Here is a 24,248-nt window from a genome sequence, read left to right as displayed (position 1 = left end):
GTCTGAACTGGGGTGGCTGAGTGAGCTAAAGAATGGTGATGGATTAAACCCAGATCAGTTGACTGGGGGAGAGTGTTTGATTTGCTCAAACTCTCCGTCCATCATCCCCTTTTGTATCGCTTTGTTCGCCCTAAGTTGGCAGGGTATGCTCAGACGTGAGTCCCTTGCTCACTTGGCCACTGGACTCAAGATAGCCTGGCTGATGAGGATTATGAATCCGAAACCGGTCCCAGGATGCTTGTTTCCGGTCCAGGGAAGACATGGCTTGGCAGTTCAGGCTGGACTGTTCCCATGAGGCACAGGATCAGACTGATTTGCATATGGCCATGTCTGAACTGGGGTGGCTGAGTGAGCTAAATAATGGTGATGGATTAAACCCAGATCAGTTGACTGGGGGTGAGTGTTTGTTTTGCTCAAAAGCTCCGTCCATCATCCCCTTTTGTATCGCTTTGTTCGCCCTAAGTTGGCAGGGTATGCTCAGATGTGAGTCCCTTGCTCACTTGGCCACTGGATTCAAGATAGCCTGGCTGATGAGGATTATGAATCCGAAACCGGTCCTAGGATGCTTGTTTCCGGTCCAGGGAAGACATGGCTTGGCAGTTCGGGCTGGACTGTTCCGATGAGGCACAGGGTCAGACTGATTTGCATATGGCCATGTCTGAACTGGGGTGGCTGAGCGAGCTAAAGAATGGTGATGGATTAAACCCAGATCAGTTGACTGGGGGTGAGTGTTTGATTTGCTCAAACGCTCCGTCCATCATCCCCTTTTGTATCGCTTTGTTCGCCCTAAGTTGGCAGGGTATGCTCAGACGTGAGTCCCTTGCTCACTTGGCCACTGGATTCAGGATAGCCTGGCTGATGGGGATTATGAATCCGAAACCGGTCCCAGGATGCTTGTTTCCGGTCCAGGGAAGACATGGCTTGGCAGTTCGGGCTGTACTGTTCCCATGAGGCACAGGGTCAGACTGATTTGCATATGGCCATGTCTGAACTGGGGTGGCTGAGTGAGCTAAAGAATGGTGATGGATTAAACCCAGATCAGTTGACTGGGGGTGAGTGTTTGATTTGCTCAAACGCTCCGTCCATCATCCCCTTTTGTATATCTTTGTTCGCCCTAAGTTGGCGGGGTATGCTCAGACGTGAGTCCCTTGCTCACTTGGCCACTGGATTCAAGAAAGCATGGCTGATGAGGATTATGAATCCGAAACCGGTCCCAGGATGCTTGTTTCCGGTCCAGGGAAGACATGGCTTGGCAGTTCGGACTGGACTGTTCCCATGAGGCACAGGGTCAGACTGATTTGCATATGGCCATGTCTGAACTGAGGTGGCTGAGTGAGCTAAAGAATGGTGATGGATTAAACCCAGATCAGTTGACTGGGGGTGAGTGTTTGATTTGCTCAAACGCTCCGTCCATCATCCCCTTTTGTATCGCTTTGTTCGCCCTAAGTTGGCAGGGTATGCTCAGACGTGAGTCCCTTGCTCATTTGGCCACTGGATTCAAGATAGCCTGGCTGATGAGGATTATGAATCTGAAACCGGTCCCAGGATGCTTGTTTCCGGTCCAGGGAAGAGATGGCTTGGCAGTTCGGCAGGACTGTTCCCATGAGGCACAGGGTCAGACTGATTTGCATATGGCCATGTCTGAACTGGGGTGGCTGAGTGAGCTAAAGAATGGTGATGGATTAAACTCAGATCAGTTGACTGGGGGTGAGTGTTTGATTTGCTCAAACGCTCCGTCCATCATCCCCTTTTGTATCACTATGTTTACCCCTCGCCTGTTCCTCTCCCTATGTATAAACACTGCCCTTCTCACCCCAGACACTACAATTCTCCCAACCTCGATTTGTCCCACCAGGCTCTGCCATATTCTCCACTCCCTGTACCCTGTAACTTTGCTGGACTGCCTGCTCCTGTACTTCTTTGACACACCGCTACTGCCCAGTTGGGCACAGTGCTGGCTCCCCAACACTCTACCCTGCTTTCCCTGTTCTGTGTCCTGTGTTCTCCCCTAAACCCTGCACAGTTCCCTGAGACTGCTTCCTGCCTCTGGACAGGATGTTGCTCCCTCTGGATCACAGCATTTACGATGGTAGATATAGGGAGAAAGCACACCTGCCCAGGCTCGACCGAGCTCGCAAGGTTTTTGGGCTGAGTAATGTGGTACAGAATTTGAGCTTCAACTCGGGCTCCTGGTTTATTTATATCTGTGAGTGCTTCCTGGTGAGGTTTAATTAAACCTTATGCCTCCGAAAACCGTTCCGCCGCATGTGGAACAGGAGCCCATATTACTATCGATGCCCGGGCTGCTGGCGCAAGTCGCCCCTTAGTTCCCATTCTGACTAGTTACCAAATAAAGAGACGGGCGCTGGGAGCAGGAATCACAAGAACAGGATTTATTACTCATGAGGAGAGCCTGTCATTTCGGACACGAAACACAGTGTCTTTCGGGAGGTGCTCTAACAAGTGTTCTGAGACATCGCCTTTTATACCTTACAAGACACTCCTTATTACAATAATGACATTGTGAAACAAGGAAAAGACATTCCCGTAATCCTCGTGCCAATCCTACCCCACATATATCCACAATAGAGACCCTTGACCTGCCGATAAGAGGAGGGGGTAATCACACAGCTGAGTGTTCCGCCGATTTTTAGGATATGTGCGCCTGATCGTAGCCCAGGGGGTGGGGAGGCCAGGATCAATAGTGGGTCCTTTGAAGAGGAGTGACTCCATACAATAAGGGGCAGTAAACAGTATCTTGTGGCTTAGGCGATGACCTCGGACATGTGTGGACAGTCAATCGCGGAGGGAGGGTTTACCAACAGAGGGGTTATTCATGAAAGGAAGGGAGGTGTTGGTCAGGCGCGGCCGTGACTCCCAAGGACAGAGTCGCACGGAGAGAGAGAGAGGTCTTATTGACTCGTGCATGAGAGAGCGGGGGCAGTCAGGTACAGCTGGGGAGGGCTATGTCAGCTGAGGCGAAGGATGCCTCTTCAAGAGGAAATGGGGGGGTTTTGCGTGGGTCAAGCAGGAGGGTTGCCTTTCAGGGCAGGGTCGCGCAGAGGGAGAGGGTTTCATGGTCTATGCATGAGAGAGGGGGGGGTTCAAATAGCGTAGAAGGGAAGCCGGTGATTCCAATGAACGGGCAAAAAAGGCCATGGTGCCTAAAATGGCTGTCAGGTACATGGGGGCACGGGCTTTTACTGGCGGAGTGGTGCGGTTAACGTACAGGGAAGGGAATGGGAAAAGACAAATGAACGTCGCTTATGTACATCAATTTCGTGATTTTCCACAGTCGCCGCTTTTTACATAACGAAGTTCATTTTCAAATTGATGGGTGTACATATAAACAGGTGTGGTTGAAGAGTTAACAGTTGTCAATACTAACATATGGCATATAATCATGGACAGTTGATGTGATTGGCAGAATGCAGCACATAGGAAATTGCATTTGTTGAGTTCCTAACATTCAAACGCACTACATAGCATAAATGCTTCTGACTTTTCTAAAAAAAATGTGACAAATGAACATTTTGACCAGGTAGTTGAGGGAGGAATTCAGTCCGATACATAAGATCTCTTCGTCACAGTGTCTTTATAGCAGTGAGCCATCACTGGTAGGCTCTCGTCCGTATCTTTTCGTTGGCGCTGTTGAGCACCGGCGGTGGAGCTATAGGTCCAGCTCGGATCTATCCTTACGCGTTGCAGGGTGCGGTCAGTCCTCCGCTGTTAGACCACAGTCCTGTTCCCTAACCAATCCCTTTGGTGGTGCCTTATGCTCGGCACCTATATTTCCGTTTACTTCCGTTTGCAAACCTCATTTCCACGTAAATGCTGTTTCTTCTTTTCTGAGTCAAAAAGTCATGTGGGAAAGAGGGGGTGTCGGATAGTCGAGGGAAGAGAGGGCGGAGTGGGGTCAGATCTTTTCGGACACTTCCAAGGGACCAAAGGATAACGAGCAGGCAGGCCCATCAATCGGGCCCGAAAAGGGGGCGAAGACTTCAGGCACACGTGGGTTAGCAGACTGAGGGCTTCAGGGCAGCCCGTCAAGTTTCATTTTCCACGTTTGAAATTGCTGTCTCGTCCCGTATCTTGTTGCTCTGCAGCTCCACCTTTGGTCGAGGTCACATATGTCTCAAGATCTGCAACCAGGCTGTACGTCACGTCCAACCCTTCTCCTCAGGCGATCGTATATCTTTGAATAGGTACAAAACAAGCTTTTAGAGAACTGGCGGGAGAAGACATTTATGCATGTGAATTCCTCCCTTAATCCTACGCACTTGGGAGATACGTTCATCGGTTACAGTCAGAAGTTTATTACCAAGCAGTGCATATGTCGCCATTCCTACTGAGTTCATGCCAAGTTTATTCATCGTCTATTCATGACACAAATGGAGAGAAATCAGACTCCTATCAAATGCGCATTTCATCAAATTAAACATTTCGGAACCTCCAGCGGAGACTTGTCTTTCAAACCCGAGCCTTAACAGTCTAACATTTCCCTCCAAAAGCTGGTCAACCCTTTCAAACAGGGCGGGGGTGCTATCATCGAGAGTCAGGGTAAAACAGGTTTTTCTCGAGGGACGACAGTTACTCATGGTCATCATGTATATATCGGGGACAGCAGCTGGGGTCAATCAAGTGGGGCTGGGACGCTTTGGGCATTCGCGCTTGGGTGCAAAGGGGTGGGGCAATCTGGGCATTGGGGGTCAATCTAGACGTTGGCGCTTGTCTCTGATGAACTGAAAAATAGGGTGCCATTGACATATAGTTCCCCTATAAAAGGCCAGATTGGGGGACCTTAGTCGTCTTACCTGTCCTTCCTTTCTTAGCCAATTCGAGTTCATTCATTTTGCAGAAAGGAGAGGTAGTAATATGGCGAGATACAATCATTTTAGTTTCTGTCAATTTCGCTGAACACCTTCGTGTTCAATAAGTATCCAATCAGACTGGTGCCAGCAAGGCACAATTTTACCATAAAAAGGAAGAGGGAATAGGGAGACTCTCATAGAGAGTGAGAGTCGTCCGCAATCTAAACGAGCCATTCGGTACACGTATGACATGTAGAGAGAGAGAGAGAGAGAGAGAGAGAGAGAGATAGATAGGGGGGGGGAGAGAGAGAGAGAGATAGAGAGACGTGTACAAAAATAGGTCATTTAGTGCGTTCACAACACAGAACAGCAAGGGTCAGGTAACAAAGAGACGCGAGCAGAGGGGAGACATAAACCCGTACAGTACATACGCACAAACTCAGACAAAGGAAGACAGTACATGTATTACATACAAATAGATTCACGATAAAACATATAACAATTATTGGCCAAAAAGATCTATTTTTGCATCCTGCGTATCTTTAATATCCTTTTTATCTACGTGCTGAGCTCTTTTTACCTTTCCTCCTTTTCCTCTTGTTTACTATCTTTGCGAATGTTCTCGGTTGCTAATACTTACACCTTGGCCAGTTGGTCAGGAATTAACCTGGTTGTGCTACTACTCACGGTGGGATCTTTGAGTCATTTTTCCTTTTCTCCCTTTGGCGGAAGGGTTCTCCAGGCTGAGGCAACGGAGGGCATTAATGGGGAGAACAGTCGGACAGCTTAGCTATATCTATAAAAGTGCGAGAAGGAGGTGGTACATTTTTGAACATCAACATCATTCCTACTTTTCCAGACGGGTGGTGCCTAGGTAAACCGTACCCCAGAACTTTCCCTTGTCCTTTCCCTATCTAGTAAAACGTCATAGTTGCACTATCTGGCGTGCTGGTTAGAGTCAAATTCTGTCATACAGTACTAACCTGTCAAGTTTCTATGTCAGTCCATCCTCCCAGTCGCTATGTTCTAAGGAGGAACAGTCATACCTAAGTCTACGTCTTTCAAAATCCTTTAGCGTAAGTACTATGCTCGAATCCCCTTTTTCTCCTTCTGTCGGTCGTGCGACCATCGCTCTTCCATACTTCAACCGACGTTCCGACGTGACCTGCAGAAGGGAGGAGAAAGAAGGGGGTGGGGGCAGCATTCAAAGCACATCAGCACGCAATAGTCCGAAAATGTTTTTACCTACCACATACTCGACCTATCTCCACGTAGTGCATTCTCTACCATCTCGGCGTTTAAGCCCAGAGGGACCAGTAGTGTTAGATAATCATCAATGGTCTGCGTATCTACATGAATCACTTGATCGTGACCTTTTAGGTCGTGTGCAAGGGTGGTGGTCAGGTGGTATTTCTGTGGTGACGCTTAAGGGCGTCTAAAACACTTTTCCGGCTGCCTGTGACACAAAATGTAGCTGCTAAATATCGGGCCTTTTTACCCTTCAACTTTAATAAAGCTGCTCATTTTTCACTTATATTGGAGACAGTAGTAACATTCAAAAACTCATTAATGCAACCACTACAATTATACTTTCCCTTTCAAAATACCTTTAATTAATAATGTTGGCGCACAAATACGGGCCTACAACCCAGTGGGCCGGCCACGGAGCAGACTGGAACCGTGCATAAGAGGAACGAAGTCGGTGATCATTTATTTCATAAAGTGCAGCAGTGCAATAAAATCGTATCGAACTTTCCTACAGGGCGAGTATGATGCATGTCAAGAATTCAAGCTTTCAATAATATTACCTCATTGTCCAACTGTTTACTCAAAGCCTAACGTTTATCAATTCATTGTCCAAATGCTCAATCAGTGCTTATTTCATACCAATTCATTGCTTCCAAACATAATTAGTACCCACCCTAAATCAGTTCACTGTCTCAACACATGATCAATATCCATCTTATATCGCTTTCTTTTCCAAGCACATAATCAATATCCATCTTATCGACTTTCATTGTCCAAAAAAAAAAAAATGCATACATATCCCGGAACATTAATGTTTGAGCAATCCGGGTGAACAAGGAGTTTGAAAGTTTCATTTTTGTATCGGCGCCATTTTGGGTGAGGTCAGGCAGGTCCCAGTATAGTCAGAATGCCTCCACTGACTCGTGGTTGGATCAGAACCTCTTTTGGCAGTTCAAAAAAGTTTTTCGCAATGGGGTAACGGGCTAGCGATATGAATCAACAGTCAAAAGTGGGGAGGGAGGCAATAATCTTTCCTACCGGGTCATTCTGGTGTTCCACCGGAACTGAACAAGTCTGTATCCTTGCGGGATTTTAGTCATTTCCAAACTGAGGCTGGCGCCGGCAGGAGTGCACCGGCGTCTCGTGGCTCCATCGGAGGAGGTCGGCCCCCCCCCCCGGCTCTTTTAGAATCTTCAAGGTCGAGGAGTACAGGGCGTGTGCCCGTCCCGGGCAAGGAAACCCGCTTTTTGATATGGACCCTTTCTTCAAGCAGGAGCGTTGGGGTGTCGCTGGAAGCCTCCACCTGGATGGAGGTGGGGGAGGCTCGTTCGCGCCGCCTCCCCCTTCCAGCGACCCCGCGCCGTTCTTCGGCTCCAGCGCTTTGGTACAGCCGTGCCAGGCAATGAAGATGGGGGGGGGGGGTCGGTGGCTGAGGCAAGACATCCCCCCCTTGTCATGTGGCGGGACTACCTGCAACTCAGGGGTTGCTGTGTGGCGGGACTACCTGTCACTCTCAGGGGTTGCCGTGTGGCGGGGCTACCTGCAACTATCCAGGGCCGTTCAGGACATAATTGAAAAGAAAGGAGTGTTTTTGCAGCCATTATAGCTGAAAGAAGCACTGCCGACCTCGCCTTGGCTTCGGACTTTGATGTTGGCCGGATCGGGCAAGCAAAAGAAGGGGGGGGGGGGGTCGGTGGCTGAGGCAAGACATCCCCCCCCCGGGGTCTGCAGGGCAGAAGGAGGGAAGGGAATGGGGAGACCATCACAACCTCCTTGCCGTCCGCCCCACAGTCTCCCCCTCCGACGGCGGCCAGCCAGGCCCTGCTCTGCACGCGCCGAGGCCTTGCCTTCCGGATGGGCGTAACCGCGGGCCTGTTGCACGCCGGGAGCTTCCGGAATGGGGGTAGGTGTCTATGGATTTGTATCTATTTCATGTTACCGTTATTTGGGCGTGGTGGGCAATGAGGCAGACATGTTTGAAGCAGGAATAGGCAGCGGAACCTGGCTACCTCGTGGCTGTCTTGCTGTCAAGCTTTCGCTATTTTATATTTCTTATTACGAACTATTCCTAATGTTTCTTATTTTTAGTGAAGTCGAAAGCTCATCAGGGGGTTACTGACTTAGCCCGATTTCTTTTTATTTTTCCTTCTTTTCCTTAGCGTGTTTCAAACTAAAGTTTCTGTTAACAGGGTACGGTGATCACTTCATATTTTTACGTGTCCTTTTCATTAGGGGTACTCCTGGACGGACCAGATGAGTTCCCTCCAATAAATGGTCCGGGGTGGAACTAGATTATCAATCAGTGGGGAACACATGTCCCTTCATTAGGGTATCATCCTGGACGGACCAAATGATGTACCTCCAATTACTAGGGTAGCCTCCTGGACGGACCAGATGGGCTACCTCCAATAAATGGTCAATGAGTGGGGAGCATATGTCCTTCCATTAGGGTAGCCTCCTGGGCGGACCAGGTGAGCTACCCCCAATAAATAGTCAATCAGTGGGGAGTGGGTAAGCCTGACGAATCATAAAGGGGCATAACCTACCCTTTACTACTTGCAAAGACTAGACAGAATATTTCTATTCCACGTTGTTTGCAAACAGAAAATACCTCAAACAAACAATTCCTTGGACAACAATGTCCAGTCAATCAATCAATCAGTGGGGAGAAAAACAGGCATGACGGATTACAACGGGGACAAACGTCTGCATTACCTGCCCTTCGCTATCTGCAAAGGGAGACAGAATATTCCTATTCGTCTCTGTTTGTGGACAGGGAAGATCTCAAAGAGCAACAATCGATTATTTATCGATATCAAACAATCAGTGGGGAGAAAGGTAGGCCTGACGAATCATAAAGGGGCATAACCTACCCTTCTCCATCTGCAAAGGGAGACGAACGTTCCTATTCGCCGCTGTTTGCAAACAGAGAATGTCTCGTTCTCAAGAAGAGAACCAATATTTCAAGTAGCCACCAAAGCTAAATGAACCAATAACAACAATATCAGTATTTAAATACCGATTCCAATACAATCAATCAATCAATCAGATGGATAAAACCACCCTACCAATCAGGCGTAAAAACACCCTACTTAATCTTACCCGGACCGGAACATGCGGATAGTTCTTCGTCTTCCCCCTCCAGCGCCCGATCGTTCTCTTACTCTATGCAGCATTCCTGTGGGATTCCAGTCAGGACAGTAGGTCACTCGAGAGAGGTCCGTTCAGAATCGGTGAAGTTCATTCAATCGGCAGCCGGACGAGGGCCCTCTCAAGGCAGGTATACTCCGATCATTTAGATGTTCACCTCATCGTCTGGATCTCTCTTACTGGACCTTATGTCACTGATGGACCCCGCGTTGGGACGCCAATTGTGGAACAGGAGCCCATATTACTATCGATGCCCGGGCTGCTGGCGCAAGTCGCCTCTTAGTTCCCATTCTGACTAGTTACCAAATAAAGAGACGGGCGCTGGGAGCAGGAATCACAAGAACAGGATTTATTACTCATGAGGAGAGCCTGTCATTTCGGACACGAAACACAGTGTCTTTCGGGAGGTGCTCTAACAAGTGTTCTGAGACATCGCCTTTTATACCTTACAAGACACTCCTTATTACAATAATGACATTGTGAAACAAGGAAAAGACATTCCCGTAATCCTCGTGCCAATCCTACCCCACATATATCCACAATAGAGGCCCTTGACCTGCCGATAAGAGGAGGAGGTAATCACACAGCTGAGTGTTCCGCCGATTTTTAGGATATGTGCGCCTGATCGTAGCCCAGGGGGTGGGGAGGCCAGGATCAATAGTGGGTCCTTTGAAGAGGAGTGACTCCATACAATAAGGGGCAGTAAACAGTATCTTGTGGCTTAGGCGATGACCTCGGACATGTGTGGACAGTCAATCGCGGAGGGAGGGTTTACCAACAGAGGGGTTATTCATGAAAGGAAGGGAGGTGTTGGTCAGGCGCGGCCGTGACTCCCAAGGACAGAGTCGCACGGAGAGAGAGAGGTCTTATTGACTCGTGCATGAGAGAGCGGGGGCAGTCAGGTACAGCTGGGGAGGGCTATGTCAGCTGAGGCGAAGGATGCCTCTTCAAGAGGAAATGGGGGGAGTTTTGCGTGGGTCAAGCAGGAGGGTTGCCTTTCAGGGCAGGGTCGCGCAGAGGGAGAGGGTTTCATGGTCTATGCATGAGGGAGGGGGGGGGGGGGGGGTTCAAATAGCATAGAAGGGAAGCCGGTGATTCCAATGAACGGGCAAAAAAGGCCATGGTGCCTAAAATGGCTGTCAGGTACATGGGGGCACGGGCTTTTACTGGCGGAGTGGTGCGGTTAACGTACAGGGAAGGGAATGGGAAAAGACAAATGAACGTCGCTTATGTACATCAGTTTCGTGATTTTCCACACGCAGAGCGCGGAAGTTTTGACATTTCTGCGTTCCGCGAAATGCCAAAATTTCACAAGTTCCGCGAGCGGAACGGAATTTGCCGCCCACCCCTAGTATCAAAGCGCTTTACATGAGCACCAGTTTCGTTACAGATGGAACCATACTTTTTTGTTAGGCATAGGGAGATTACGTGATTTGTCCAAAATCACATGATGTTGAGCGTTGTTGCCGAGACTTGAACCCGGTTCCCCATCTTCTAGATCGACCGCTCTAGCTGTAAGTCTACATCCTATCTCCACTTTGTAATCTGCATGGTACACCGTCTTTGCAGCAGACATATTAACCCTCTGTGCTGCCTTATGATGAGTCACAACTTCCACTAGACAAAACTGCTGCAGTCTCTCGGTCACTCTCGTAATCATGGGAGTTTTTGTGACATTTTTATTGAGTCCTGAAAATTGCAGGAGGCAAGGAGCGCTGCACCAGGTGCTTTTAAAACACTAATATACTTTTAATACTCTTAAAATGCAAATAGGGCACCCTCACCCCAAGTCAGTGCCTGGTGTGGTGGCACCAGTTCCACCGCCCTATCATCAGATGTATCCTCTTATTTTGTGCTTTAGATTAAAAGAAACAAACAAAGCACAAATACTTTCAAGATCTATTAGGAAATAAGGGTGAAGATGCTGGGTAGATGGGAAAGCAGAAGAGATAAAAGTAATGGAAATAGAAGAACAAGGCAGCAAAAGCACAAAGAAAGCATGAGCAAAAGGATGGAACAAGAATGGGAGATAATAGAGAGAGGGTGGAGGAATAAAAAAGGAGTGGATCAATAGAGGAGTAAGAGAGAGGAGCAAGAATAATATTACAGAGATTATGAAGAATGGTAGGGCAGGGGAGAAAAAGAGAGAAAAGGAGAAGGATAGAGTGAAAAAAGCGAACAAGGATGATAGAGGGAACAGGAATTTAGAGTTTTTGAGCATAGTGTCATGATCACAGATAAAGTTAAAGAGGAATACAGAGGTGGGCTTACAAGCTGAAAGAAAAGTAAACAGAATCTTACTGCAAAATTCCTTAATACACTTCCATTGCAGGAAATTGTTTGCAACGATGCCTCATCCAAGGTGGTGGTCCAAGATGGTGGTTGCTATGGACAAGGATGCCACAGAGTGAAAGTGAAATTAAAACGAAATATCACAAGATTTCATGGTAGTGGCCATCTTGAATCTTCAGTATAAAAGGAGGAAGAGAAGTGAATCAAATCACTTCCCAAACGTAATACTGGTCTCTTGGATCCCCTAAAAATTGTGGAGCCACAATTAGCTTCCTAAATTCACACACACCTTAAACAACCACAAAATACCTTTTTGGGATTTAATAACCTCTGCCAAGGATGGTAAACTAACTACATATATAAATCACAAATCCCCATTAGGAACAGTCTTCTTTTATTTGATAGATTTCACCCAATTATACAATATGAAAGCTTGCTCCACGGCCAATTTCTATGCCCTCACAGAAACTGCTAAAGTGAAAATGACTTTAACAAACAGGCAGGTGAGCTGTCTAACAAATTACAAACCTACAATTATCCCACACTAATCATAGACAGGGGAAAGAAGAGGGCAAGAAACAACCACAGAGAATCCCTTCTAGAAAAGAACACTACGCAAACGGGGGACAGATTATAACCACATACAGTAATACATCAAACACCACAAAAACAATTCTCAACAAACACTTGTGGATTCTTAGGGGCCGACTAGGATGGCGGACGGATTGCCCCCGCCGGGCTGGCGGTAGCCACCGCCAACCCGGCGGGGGCAATCCGTCCGCAATCCTACTCGGAAATTACCCCCCGCCACATTAAGATGACTGGGGCGTCCGCGGCGGACGGCAAGACCGTCCGCCGCTTTTCCGCCGGTCGCATTAGCGACCTGCGGAAAAAGTGCTTACAAATGGTGGCGGTGTCTGCGCCAACCATATTAAGATGCCTGCGGCCTTATGCCTTTCCCCGGCGGCATTGCCGCCGTGGAACGTCATACGGTCTTTGCTTTGGGGGCCCGTTGCAAGCCCCCAGGGTGAAGAGGGGGGTGGGGGGCGCACATGGGGGGTACCTATGGTACCCTCCTGCGTTTCAAAGTACAACATGGCAGGCACTGCCCGGTGCCTGTCATGTTGTGCTTTGGAAAGCACAACGTTTGCGGCGGGCGGTGCTTTCGGCACCGCCCGCCGCAATGTTAAAAATGCGGGATGCACCCGCCACTGTGGCGGGTGCATCCTAATTCGAAGCACGGGATCTCCGCCCTTATGGCGGACGGTCCCTTCCTACAACAGGATGGCGGACGGACAAAGTCTGTTCGCCATCCTAATGACCCCATTAATTCGAACAAACTAACTATGTTTTCAACCTGACCACATAACCAACTTGTGCAAACAGAAGAGGTCACATAGGATTTATTAACACTAGTCCCCCCCAGGCATGCTGAAATTCTTCTTTAGATTGTTAACACAACCAATTAGTTGGAAGCGATGTATCCTCATACTGCACCCCATGATAGGCATAGAATTTTAACTATGTGTCTTCCATTTAGAATAGTACCATCTGTAGAAAAATATAACGCTTGGGGATCAGCATTCGTGAGTGTTTCTACTACTACCCATGACACTCCCTCATTCGCAGTGTTAAGGAGGTGCTAAATCTAGAAATCTAGGTGTGCGGTGGGATGATAAGTTGTCCTTTGTTTCACACATACAGCAAGTTGCTGGCTGCTGTATGAGCAAGTTGAGGAATCTACGTAAGATTCTTCGACTTCTACCAGTCAGCTGCCGAAAAACCGTAGTCCACGCCACAGTCACATCCAGGCTGGATTACGCCAACGGTCTGTATTTGGGCCTACCAAAGTACCTTATACAGCAACTACAACTGGTTCAAAATGCGGCTGCGAGACTTTTAATGAGGATTCCGTTCAAGCTCTCAGTCTCTCCGTACCTCCTCTCCCTTCACTGGTTACCAGTTGCTAGTAGAATAAAATTCAAAGCACTTACTCTGGCCTTCAGATCCTTATATGGAAACTGCCCAAATTACCTGAAAGTTCGACTTCCAAGGTATTCCCAATCTCGTTCGCTCAGATCCAACAACCATGTGCGTCTGACAGCCCCTAGAGTAAAAAGAGCCCGGCTGGGCGGACGAACCTTCTCGGCCAATGTGGCCAATCTATGGAACTCACTACCCATCACCCTCCAACAGGCCCCATCTGAAGCCTGTTTTAAACACCTGCTGAAAACCTGGCTGTTTACCCAGTCTCGCTAAATGCTACCCTCTCCAGCCTCCATGGTCTGATACACTTGTTCTCTCAGCGCCGGGACACCTCCTCGTGAGGTAGCTGTTCGCGCTATACAAAATTCTGTATTATTATTATTATTATTAAATCTGGTATAGAATGACCATGGAGCTGTGCTTGCTCTTAATTTAAGGATGAAATTAATGGGCAATTTCAAGACAGTCTCCTTGATCGTTCTGAATAACGTTTTAGGAGAAGTTGCAGTTCTAGTCGTGCATGAGCGGTTGGCAGTGATTATATAATTTAGAGTCCATGACAAAACCAAACAGTCTGAAAGCCATTCTTTTCAGGACCTTGGGGAGAGTAACAGGGCAGGAGGTTGACAGACTGGGAATCGCAAAAAAGACAAATATATCAAGTAGGAAAATGAATCAGGACGTGAATCTGACGTTAGAGTAAAGAAGGCAGAGAAAGGTTTGAATGCATAGACTCACTTTAAGAAAAAGAAAGTGTCTTGCCTAGATAAAAGGCTTACCATGCAAACTACGGATATTTCTGCTGGACAAGATTTGGGTGGAAGCGTTTCCAGACAGCGCCGAAGAAGTGACAATGGTTCACTGGATTCTAATGTAGTATCAGGTTGTGGCTCCAAATGAAGAATATATAAATGGTGAGATCCTGGATGGACATGTAAACCCTCCAGACAGGGATTATAATGTACAGATTGAGCAGGCCATACAGCACACCATGAAAGCTATGTTCTGACCTCTTTAATTAGATGCTTATGATATGATTCTTGCAGAGGATGACTGGCCTCTGGTTTTTATAAGGGGTGCACCTCGGGGTGAGTAGGTGATAATGCAAGCATTTTCCTCCTTAGTATCCTAAAGAATTCAGATAAAAGTGTGCATATGTGTAGACTCTGAAATAGAGATCTTACAAGAACATCCTAAGGCACTATCATATATCAATGACATATACATTACAGACGATGACTTGACTGAAAGTCTGACTAGAGTGAACAGGATAGTGACATCGCTAGCACAAAAGTGGTTGTGAAGTATCCAGTGAGGGTAAAGGTTTGGAATCTGACATTAAAGAAGTTACAAGCTCTTATGAGTTTTGAACTTCTGTTGAAACGTACTTGTCACATTATGCTGAGCGAGTGAAACCCTTGCATGCATGACTTAATTGTTCTCGTAATTTTTTAAAAACTGTAGATAAAAGCACACATAACCTTACATGGACTGCAAGCAGGCATGTTAGAGACTACAGGCCCGATTATGAGTTTGGCAGTCCATTGGACAGCCGGACTCATGGTGGCGGTCCCTGGACAGCCAGACTGGCGATTCACCATTACGACTACAGTGGTGGGACTGCCACAGGATCACTGCTACCTCTGGGATCCTTGATCCAGTGGCGGTGGCACAGCAGTCAGAGGCCATATTAAGCAGGGGGTGCAGCTGCTGCATCGTTACATTACATACACCATTATATTCTGAGAATAAATAGCCCTCAGGTACTATAGAAATATAAACAGTGGGAGCATAGTAGGGCCCCCATACATACATATTTACAGTACCTTCTAGAATAGGTTCCTTTACTTCAATAGTGATGACAGACCATCTGCTTTTATTTATTACCAAGAACTAGACGGACTTTCTGATCACTAAAACAGTTCTTTTACAAACACTCTGAATGTAACTAGGTAATTTACCTTGCACACCCACACCCAGTTCATAAACAATAGATATGCATATGGATATGCAAAGCAGAACAACATGAGTTTCCAAACATAGAGGTACCTCCATCGTAAATCAGTCCAAAGATAGTAATTCAAAAGATTATTGTCCTCCATTCAATACAACAAGATGCAATAAAGATTCAAATATGATCAAAATTAATAATCGCTTTATATAACATAATGTGTATTTGTGAAGTGCACTTTCACCCAAAAGGGTATCTTGGCACTGAATAACAGATGCTTATTGTTACCCATTCAATGGTACTCATTTTATCAACCTCAGATGGATGAAAGGCAGAGTGGACCCGCTGGGATTTGAACCTGTGACCATGAGGGCGAACACAGGCCCCTGCAGTGGACACATTAGTCCACTGAGCCACCAGACCCAGCTGTATCATGTCCTGGTTTCATATTTCACTTTTTTTTATCATCATGCCTTAGATTGGTAAGAATCATAAAGATACACCAGAATCTGAGTCAGTAACAGGCACATCAAAAAACTGTAAAATATGGAACGGAGACATGAGAAGATATAACTGGATCTAATGTGAATTGTGATTTTGAATTTTGGCCTTATTGGAATGTTTGTAGCATCTGTGGGATTGAATGGTGGACAAGAATAGACTGCTTAGACATAAAAAGTCTGATGAAATGCATTGGCTGAGGCTTTCATTGTACTAATTTGTAGGAAATCAAGGACTTTTGTAAAAGAAAAACTAAATAAAGAGGAGACAAGGAAATATTTTGAATTATTCTATTTGAACTGATTTACTTTGGATGCACCTCTATGTTTTGAAACTCATCATAAGTTCCTTTCCTGCACAGTTGATTGAGTCACCTGCTATACAAGGTTATTTTTATTAGAAGAAAATATACATTAAAAAGTATTTCAGGACTAATTTTTTGCAAATTAAAGGTAGAGAATCTCTGTTTAGAGCATGCATGATTTCTAGGTAAAAAGTGTTTTTGAACAAAACGATTCAGCAAACAACATGCATGTTAGAGACCTAGAGACACCATCCATAATAAATGTTAATTTGACACAATTCCCAGGTTGGCAATGGAAGGAAATTATTACTGATGCTGACCTAAATGACATAGTGCAAAATAGAACGTATAATTTGACTGTATTAATTTCAGATAGGATTGCCGCAGGTCAACAAATACTAATGTGTGCATGAACAGATTCCTTTCTAAAGCTGCTTGTTCCTTATCAACTAAACCAACCCCTCAATCTAGCAGTATTTTTCTATGATAGTCACCACAGATAGTGTTGATAAGTTCTGCCAATGATGGTTTCCTCATTCCTTGTTACGTACTGTGAAAGAACACCTACCCAAATTGAGAGAGGACATTGATTTTAATGATTTACTTCTGGGTACAGATCCTAAGAATAAATGCTTCATATAAGAGCAAGTGTTCTGAAAGAGAAGCTGCAGAAAGAATAAGGGATCCGATAAAGACAAAATACAGACCACATTTAAAATCATAGACATTGGCTTCCAGATACTCTGAAAATGAGTATACAATTTCAACAATAGTTTCCGAAGCCCTTAATCTTTTTAAAGTAGATTTAAGTCTATTATAACAAGGACAGACTCAGATGAGGGCTATAACACCGTTACATTTTACATGACAAATAAAAAAGAGATAAACAAATTGGGCTATGCAAAAAAAGCCCCCAGAAGCTTATAAATGAAAATGCTGTGTTTCACCCTTACAATCTGACCTCAAGGCAGATAACAAGGGTCAATCTGACCGCAAGACGATGGCCAAAAATGAAGCATTGTGCAACCTATTGTTCATAGAGGAGATCAATCAATCAATCAATCAGTGACACTTATAAAGCGCGCTACATACCCGTAGGGTCTCAAGGTGCTGGGGGGGGGGAGCCGCTACTGCTCGAACAGCCAGGTCTTCAGCTTCTTCCTGAAGGAGAGGTGGTCTTGGGTCAGGCGCAGGTCGGTCGGGAGGGAGTTCCAGGTCTTGGCGGCCAGGTAGGAGAAGGACCTTCCTCCTGTAGTCGCTCTTCGGATGCGGGGGACGGCGGCGAGGGCGTGGTTGGCTGATCGGAGGTGGCGTTTGGGAGCGTAGAAGTTGACTCGGCTGTTGAGGTAGCTCGGGCCTTGGTCGTGTAGGGCTTTGTGTGCGTGGGTGAGGAGGCGGAAGGTGATTCTTTTGTTGACGGGGAGCCAGTGAAGGTCTCTCAGATGTCCGGAGATGTGGCTGGTTCGTGGGATGTCGAGGATGAGTCTGGCTGAGGCGTTCTGGATCCGCTGGAGTCTCTTCTGGAGCTTGGCGGTGGTACCGGCGTAGAGGGCGTTGCCGTAGTCCAGTCGGCTGGTGACGAGGGCCTGGGTGACGGTCTTCCTGGTCTCGGTGGGGATCCACCAGAAGATCTTCCGTAGCATGCGTAGGATGTTGAAGCATGCCGAGGAGACGTTGTTGACTTGCCTGGTCATGGAGAGGGAGGAGTCCAGGATGAAGCCCAGGTTGCGTGCATGGTCTGTCGGTTTGGGTGCGGAGCCCAGGGCGGGAGGCCACCAGGAGTCGTCCCAGGCGGAGGGAGAGGAGCCCAGGATGAGGACCTCCGTCTTGTCCGAGTTCAGTTTCAGGTGGCTGGTCGTCATCCACTCGGCTACCTCTTTCATCCCTTCGTGCAGGTTGGCTCTGGCGGCGGCGGGGTCGTTGGTCAGGGAGAGGATCAGCTGGGTGTCGTCGGCGTAGGAGATTATGCTGAGGTTGTGTTTGCGTACGATGGCCGCGAGGGGGCTCATGTAGACGTTGAAGAGGGTGGGGCTCAGAGATGATCCTTGGGGGACGCCGCAGATGACTTCGGTGGCCTCTGACTTGTACTGTGGTAGGCGGACTCTCTGTGTTCTCCCGTCGAGGAAGGAGATGATCCATTCCAGCGCCTTGTCCTGGATTCCGACGTTGCTGAGGCGCCGTACTAGGGTGCGGTGGCAGACCGTGTCGAATGCCGCGGAGAGGTCCAGGAGGATGAGGGCCGCTGTTTCTCCGTTGTCCATCAGGGCTCGGATGTCATCGGTGGCGGCGATGAGGGCAGGGCGGTCTCGGTGCTGTGGTTGGCTCGGAAGCCGGACTGTGAGGGGTCGAGGGATCCGTTCGTCTCGAGGAAAGCGGCCATCTGCTTGTTGACGGTCTTCTCGATGACTTTGGCTGGAAACGGGAGGAGCGAGATGGGGCGGTAATTCTTGAGGTCGGTGGGGTCCGCTGTTGGTTTCTTGAGTAGAGCGCTGAGTTCGGCGTGTTTCCAGCTCTCGGGGAAGGTGGTGGTGTCGAAGGATGTGTTGATGATGTCTCGCAGGTGGGGTGCGATGACAGCGTCGGCCTTGTTGAAGACGTGGTGAGGGCAGGGGTCGGTCGGTGATCCGGAGTGGATGGAGTTCATCGTGCGGATGGTGTCTTCGGTGCTGATCGGGGTCCAGGCGTGGAGGGTGGTGGTGGGGGGTGGTTGTTCGGTCATGGTGTGCGTTGGTTGGTTGTTGAAGCTGTTGTGTATGTCCGCGATCTTGTTGTGGAAGTATGAAGCCAGGGAGTTGCAGAGGTCTTGCGATGGGGTGATGTCGTTGTTTCCTGCGCTGGGGTTGGAAAGCTCTTTGACGATGTTGAAGAGTTCCTTGCAGTTGTGTGCGTTGTTGTCCAACCGGTCCTTGAATGCTGTTTTCTTGGCGGCGCGGATCAGCTGGTGGTGTTTCCGGGTGGCAAGTTTGAAGGAGGTCCTGTTGTCCGGTGTCGGTTCCCTTCTCCAGACTTTCTCGAGGGCTCGGCAGTTCTTCTTGGAGCTCTTGAGTTCGTCGGTGAACCATGGGGCTTTCTTGCTGCCGGGTCTGCTGGGCGGGGTCCTCAGTGGGGCGAGTTCGTCCGCGCAGTTGCTGATCCACTTCGTGAGGTTGTCGGCGGCCTGGCTGGGGTTCGCTGAGCTGGCAGGAGGGTGCTGGCTCAGGGAGGTGGCGAGCTGGTCTGCTGTGATCTTGTTCCAGCTTCTGCGGGCGGCCTGTTGCTGGTGGTGGTGGGTCGTTGTTTTCTTGAAGGTGAAGTGGACGCAGCTGTGGTCCGTCCATTGAAGCTCTGTGGCGTGGCTGAAGTCGATGTCCTTGCTGGATGAGAAGACAGCGTCGAGTGTGTGTCCGGCGAGGTGGGTGGGGGTGGACACCAGTTGCTTGAGTCCCAGGTTGGCGAGGTTGTCGAGCAGGGTGCTGGTGTTGCGGTTGTTGTTGTTCTCCAGATGGAAGTTGAGGTCTCCCAGGAGGATGTAGTCAGCGGAGGGGAGGGCATGTGGGCTGACGAAGTCGGCGATGTCCTCGCTGAATTGTGTGCGTGGTCCAGGGGGTCGGTAGATCAGGGTGCCTCTGAGGGTGGTGTTCGGGTTGGTGTGGATCTGGAAATGCAGGTGTTCGGCGGTGGTCAGGGAGTTGTCGGTGCTGGTCGTGAGACGGATGGTGCTCCTGTGGATGATGGCGATGCCTCCTCCCATCTGGTTGGCGTTTCGGTCCCTCCGGACGATCTTGTAGCCCTCTGGGATGGCGATGGCGATGTCGGGAGCTGAAGAGGCGTTCATCCAGGTCTCCGTGAGGAAGGCAACGTCTGGAGCTGTGGTGTCGAGGAGGTTCCAGAGTTCGATGGCATGTCTGTGGACGGAGCGGGTGTTGAGTAGGATGCACTTGAGGTGGGTGCTGCTGGTGTTCGGCTTGGTGGGTGCTGGTGCGAGGCAGGTCCGGATGCAGGTGAACTTGCAGGCGTGGCAGCTGAAGGGTCCGTGGGTACGTCGTGGAGAGGCTTGATGGCATTCTGGGAGTCGGCCGGTGTTGAGAGCGGTGAGGGTGGCGGCGGAGTACGTCAGGCGGGTCGGTCGGGGTCTTCGTGGGCCAGGGGTCCTGGCACTGGGCGCGGTCCAGGCGCGGACGGGCGTAGACGGGCTTACCTTTGGCGTGCCTTCGGCGCACAATCGGCGCGTCCGCTGCGCGTGACCGCTGCGCGTTCGCACGGTCGCCATTTAAGGGGAAGTGCGCGGGTGGGCGGAGCAGCTGGGAGGCGGGAGCGGGGAGGGTACAGAATAGAAAAAGGGGCGGGGAAAAGCGGCGGTGGCGGGAAGGGAGGGCGGAGGGCGGCGAGGTAGGCGGACAACAAGGAAGGAAACCACAACACGGGGGAAATAAAAATTATACAGAACGGGCACAAATTCTCAACAAAACAAGGAAAACAAGGAAAAAACCAAAGTTATATCAAACAGGCACAACTGTTGGACAAAACAAGGGCAAAAACAACCGCAGCGGCGCCCGCCGGCAATCGGTAAAACGAGGCAGCAGCGAGGCAGAGGGCAGGCAAGGGGCACACGCAGCAGCTGGTGGCCGTGCGGCGCGGGGGTGTCCCACAAGTGGGTCACACTCACCTGCGTCGCACGGTCGCCATTTAAGGCCAAGTGCGCGGGTGGGCGGAGCAGCTGGGAGGCGGGAGCGGGGAGGGTACAGAATAGAAAAAGGGGCGGGGAAAAGCGGCGGTGGCGGGAAGGGAGGGCGGAGGGCGGCGAGGTAGGCGAACAACAAGGAAGGAAACCACAACACGGGGGAAATAAAAATTATACAGAACGGGCACAAATTCTCAACAAAACAAGGAAAACAAGGAAAAAAACAATGTTATATCAAACAGGCACAAATGTTGGACAAAACAAGGGCAAAAACAACCGCAGCGGCGCCCGCCGGCAATCGGTAAAACGAGGCAGCAGCGAGGCAGAGGGCAGGCAAGGGGCACACGCAGCAGCTGGTGGCCGTGCGGCGCGGGGGTGTCCCACAAGTGGAGAGAGAGAGCACCCCGTTTTCTATGGCAGAAGACCCCATGTTATGCGGCTCTTACATAGGGTAATCATCTTGCCAATCACTAAAATTGATTTCACATATGTCCCTAGATTGGTATGAAAAATATACACAAAGTCTTCCTTTATCATGAATATAAATTTCAGTTTGAATTTCACTGTATAACAAAAACCAATCCAAACCAGGAAGTGCTTCTCATGGGCTAATCTGCTAGGACATTCACTCCTCTGAGACTCTGTGCCACTCTGCATGGGGCTTGTAACTCTTTTAGACCTAGGCTTGCTTGTAAATCACTTTAAACACGCTCTTCCATCCCTCCTGTGCAACTGTTTAAAAAACTGTAAAATGTTATGGTATTACACAGAATCCTCTTCCAAGGAAACTGTTTGAAAATGGCCTATGCAAAAATGGACATGGTAATTATGTGATTCTATACGCAAAATATGCTAGTTGCAATATTAACGCAGAAAGAGTTGTCTTTAACCTTAGAGCAGAAATCTTTGCCTTGCAAACAGCCCAGTCTGCATCTGAAATTTTAAATCCTGCACATACACTTGTCAAAGAATGTTGTTGACCTATTGCCATCTTTTACACATCAAACACTGCAGGCATAATTCAAGTTTTCAAAACCATTGGATCTGGCTCATTGATAGGCCATAAGATTATTTTGGATTCATTCCTTCCTTCTTCAGTTCATTGTTGTCAAGTCTGCTAGGTTGATTTTCAACTACAGTTCTGATAACTGCATTTCTTATTTTTCTTCTAATAACGAAATAAAGTCAACATGAATTTCAGCATAAATGGAAATGACAACTACTCAACTGAAAAACCTTTTGAAAATATGACATTCTGGTTGGAGAGTTACTAAATGTGATAAATGCAAATTTGTCTTTTTGGTGCAAGCACTGTTTTGAACCAATATGCTTGAATATTTTATTGGATTTACCACTGGTGGTCTTGTTCAACATGAGAGAAGTAACTAGACCAATAGGACTGCATCAATCTTACTTCGCTGCAATGTAGTTAGCTTTTGTGAAATATACGATATATAATGATCCACCAATACTGTCCACATCTGCTCAATCACTGGTTCTGTCAAGTATCAAACTGGTAACAGAGTCTGCATTCTCGCATTGTAGGGGTGCTTCAAAATGTACGCACTTCATCCTCAACAAGAATGCTGCTGTTGCGCTCAGCTGATGCTGTTCTACAAGCAATGACTGCTCCATCATAATTTATGGTCCTTTTCTGACAGTGGCTTCAGCATCTATGGGCTAGATGTACGAAAGATCTGATTTGCCAATTTGTAATTGTGAATTTTTGTGAATCGCAAATAGAAAATCGCAAATCAGACTGTATGTCTATGAGTAGTGGTCATAATTTATGGCTTGCAATGTAGTCAGTTCTTCATTTTTTTAAACTGCAATTTGTGATTGCCAAACTTCGGAAAACGGTCGACAATTGCCAACACAACCACAAATACAGAAAAACACTTCCTGGTTCTGGGAAGTGCTTCTCATTTCAAGCTTGGAAAGCAGTCAGAGGGGAGGTAGTGCACAGTTCCCTGTGCAATTATCGATTTGAAGCAGAAAGCCAGATTTAAAAAAAATGGAATTCTCATAAAAGGAACTTGAGATTTTAAATGAGGATTGCTGTAAAAACGATGAGAATTAGCTCATACCCAAGTTAATTGTAAGTCCTTTCTTTAAACACCTCAACATGAGGAAGACAATAATGGCTCAAATGGGGAAGGACAGGATGACTCACACATGGTGGTGGAAGATCCCATTAAAACAGTCTGTCAATCACACCTCATTGCCACTGTAGTAATGTTTCATGCTACCCACAGCCACTATCATTGCATGAGAATGATCTCCAACAGACTCATACTCCAATCCTGCAGCCAGGTGTGAGGCCACAACAACAGCGTGTCCCAGTATGTGCTCGCTCTCAGCGTTGTGAGGTGCCTCATAGCAACCAAATATAGTTGTCGGATCTTACTGCTGAAAATAACCAATTGTTTGGTGGGTTGGAGGGATCCATATTGCAAAGTCAGAGCCTGCAACATAAGTAGTTAAAAATCACTTTAAAAAGACGGCAACACATACAGCAATGTATTTCATTAAGATTCAATGATATTGCCAATCAATCCACTGAAAATCAAGAAAAGATGGACACAAAAATAGACAGCCTCACCAATGCCCTTCAGAAATTAAGCCTATCAAAGGCATAGAAAAAGAAACAGTGCAATACAAACGGATGGGTTAACCCATGCAATTGGGAGATTGGCACATACCACTTCAAACTTATTGAGGCGTACAGTAAATTTCCAAATGGAAATGGGGCACTTTAGTGGTGATGTTTCAAGGGGCTTAAGTTAAGGCACATTACCTCTGCAGTTGATGCACTACAAGCTTCCTATATTGCTAGTGAACCTTTGATAGAGATTTTGAACCTCAAGATAGTGTGGAAATCTCTGGTGTCAGCAGCATCTCTGCAACAGATGCACACTCAATACAATGTGGGAGCAGTAGTACTGTTGCTTCACAACATGGGGGCACAACTAATTTGAGATGCAACTGCAAAAAAGCAGTGAAGGGCACAGCGCGGTAAGTATGATGAATCAAGTATCGTTGTGTTTTTGATGATGTAACCAACATTGCTGGTGACATTACATACTATTTGCATTTTGATGTTAATAATTTCCTTAAACACTTAAAAAAACTGACAATAAAGGTTACTTTACTTAGAAGCGTCAAAAAGTCTTTGTAAGTTTTACTTTATTTGAACACATATGGTTTACCTTGAAAAGTAACTGTTGGCAATGTGGTCCCGTTGCCATCTCCCCTTCACTGCTCTACTGTCATCTGTTGGTGGATGAACAGATGGTTCAGGATCTTCTTCCTCTGAATCCAAGTCCAATGATATGTAGCACTCTA

The sequence above is a fragment of the Lissotriton vulgaris genome, chromosome 5 (genome assembly GCF_964263255.1).
Source record: "Lissotriton vulgaris chromosome 5, aLisVul1.2, whole genome shotgun sequence".
Classification (NCBI taxonomy): domain Eukaryota; kingdom Metazoa; phylum Chordata; class Amphibia; order Caudata; family Salamandridae; genus Lissotriton; species Lissotriton vulgaris.
The sequence above is the reverse complement of the archived record's forward strand: the minus strand, read 5'-3'. Positions refer to the sequence as shown.